Source organism: Nomascus leucogenys, chromosome 9, assembly GCF_006542625.1.
Source record: "Nomascus leucogenys isolate Asia chromosome 9, Asia_NLE_v1, whole genome shotgun sequence".
Classification (NCBI taxonomy): domain Eukaryota; kingdom Metazoa; phylum Chordata; class Mammalia; order Primates; family Hylobatidae; genus Nomascus; species Nomascus leucogenys.
Window position 1 is genome coordinate 12,092,923 of NC_044389.1, and position 2,861 is coordinate 12,095,783.

General features: G+C 47.3%; 1 pseudogene; it reads left to right on the forward strand.

Moving 5' to 3' along the window:
- The first annotated feature begins 347 nt into the window (after nucleotides 1-347).
- LOC100592341 lies at nucleotides 348-1,805 on the forward strand (annotated as a pseudogene).
- Nucleotides 1,806-2,861: the final 1,056 nt, after the last annotated feature.

Here is a 2,861-nt window from a genome sequence, read left to right on the forward strand (position 1 = left end):
AACCCATCTCTACTAAAAAAAAAAATACAAAAAATTAGCTGGGCCTGGTGGTGCATGCCTGTAATCCCAGCTACTCAGGAGGCTGAGGCAGGAGAATTGCTTTAATCCAGGAGGCAGGGGTTGTGGTGAGCCAAGATTGCGCCATTGCACTCCAGCCTGGGCAACAAGAGTGGAACTCCGTCAAAAAAAAAAAAAAAAAAAAAAAGAAGGAAAGAAAGAAAGAGAAAGGAAGAAAGAAAGGAAAGAAAGGAAGGCCCTGCTGCACCCCAGGCAGCCAGAGGAATCCTGGAGGAGATCGTGGGGGAGGGGAATTTTCCTGGACCTAGGGAAACCGGTGCTTCTTTGGAATGGTCTGCGGAGTGCTGACCACCCTGGTCTCCTTCGTGTTTCGGGTGAAGCCTGGTCTGGCCACTCCGTATTTGCAGGGTCGGCAGATATTTTCAGTAAAGGGCCAGATAGTAAATATTTTAGGCTTTGCGGGCCATACGGCCTCTGTCACAACCACTCCACTGCTGTTTGATGCAAAAGCAGCCATAGACCGACCGTACATAAACCAATGGGCCTGGCTGTGTTCCAGGAAAGCTGTATTTACAAAACAAGCCACAGCTAAATTTCACCTAGTAGTTTGCCAACTTCTGCTCATGCAATGGTGTTCCCAACTCTCCTGGTGAATGCCACACACTCCCCAAACCTCACCACTGCAGCAGAGGCCACAGCATGACAAGGGCAACAGTAATACCCCGTAGCTGCCATTCACCCAGAGTTCACTTTGAAACAGGCACTGGGAAAAGAGCTTTACTTCGTTTAATCTCCTCAACAACCCAATGTTGGTTTTCTTGTGATTTTTACAGATTATGTAACAGGTCTCAGAGAGGTTAAATAACTTGCCCAAGGCCACTCATCTGGGCGTGGTCGATGGAAACAGCCTGGTGGGCAGAGACTTGACCTTCACAGTTAATCATCATGACCAACCCTCACACCCACGTCTTATTTTAAATATTTGTTTTTAAATCTTTTTTTTTTTTTGAGACAGAGTTTCGTTCTGTCACCCAGGCTAGAGTGCAGTGGCATGATCTCGGCTCACTGCAAGCTCCGCCTCCTGGGTTCACACCATTCTCCTGCCTCAGCCTCCCGAGTAGCTGGGACTACAGGCGGCCGCCACCATGCCTGGCTAATTTTTTGTATTTTTAGTAGAGGTGGGGTTTCACCATGTTAGCCAGGATGCTCTCGATCTCCTGACCTCGTGATCCGCCCGCCTCGGCCTCCCAAAGTGCTGGGATTACAGGCGTGAGCCACTGCACCCAGCCCTAAAAAATCTTAAGAATAGCTTTTTGAGGAAGACATGGTGGCAGGTGCTGTGGAGCTGTGGTCTGCCAGCTTCTGCTCCCAATTCACCACTGTTGGCTCTCACCAAGGAACGAGTCCAACAGGGGGCCATGCTGCAGCCATGGCTTTTAAAGACCGAGAAAAACACCCATGGAGCTGGAGGTGGTGATTCACTGAATTCTAATCACTTTAACAAGCCGCCACATAAAATCCCTGGAGAAGATGTGTGCTGACTTAGAGGAGCAAAGGAAAAGAATCCGAAAGTGAAAGGACTGGTTCAGATGCCTACCAAGACTTTGAGAATCACTGTAAGAAGAAAAACTCCTTGTGATGAAGGTTCTAAGACGTGGGATTGTTTTCGGATGAGAATCCACAAGTGACTCATTGACTTGCACAGCCTTTCTGAGATTGTTAAGCAGATTGCTTCCATTAGTATTGAGCCAGGAGTTGAGGTGGATGCCATCATTGCAGATGCTTAAGTCAACTATTTTAACAAGTTGGTTACTAGTTTTTTAAAAAAGAATAGACTCAGCCACTTTACCGGTCTGCGACACTGGGCAAGTTACTTCCCTTTTCCGTACTCTTGTTTCCTCAGTTCTGAAATGGGGATCTGAGCACCCTTACCTTTGTAAACTAAACATAAAATCCTAAGCCCTCTCGCCCCCCGCACTGGCTGAACAGACCCCCCTCTTAGCCAAGGGGACCCCAGAAAAAACTTAAAAACTGAGTTCCCAGCCATGATGGGATGAGAGGTCAGACACACCTCATTATACCTGCTCCCTTTTGCAGTTTAGACACAACTGATGGGCATTCATGTTAAAGTAGAGATCATAAGGCTGACAGAATAGATGGTGGCAATAAGATACCAGACTATAAATAGGACCTAAAGCCACGCCAGGCAAGGGTTAAGTCACACACGCCTGCGCTTCAGGAATAAACTATGCCCTTGCTGCCACAAGGTTTTTATTTTTCTCTAGCAGCTAAACAAGTGCTGGTCTTGAGATAAGCAATAATAAAACAATTTTCAGCCTACCAGTCATCAGATGCTGACAAACTGACCCTCAGCCCCTGTGCCACCAGCCATAACTACAGCTTTGACTGGACAAGAGACTAACTTCTGTAACTTTCTCCTGATAAGATCACTGACCGTGGACTGGTTCTGGCCAGTTTAGGGCGGCTGCGCACTGCAACCTCCACCTCCTGGGTTCAAACGATTCTTGTGCCTCAGCCATCCAAGTAGCTGGGACTACAGGTGCACACCACCATACCCAGCTAATTTTTGTATTTTCAGTAGAGACGGGGTTTCACCATGTTGGCCAGGCTGGTCTCAAACTCCTAGCCTCAAGTGATCAGGCTGCCTCAGCCTCCCAAAGTGCTGGGATTACAGGCATGAACCACTGCACCTGGCCCCATTTAATTATTTTAGATGCTGATGGGATTCAACTTGCTTCCCTAATTTTTTTTTATTTTTCACTGATGGTGTACAGAAATACAGCTGATTTTTGTGTGCTGACTTTGTGAGGGCACGAGACTTT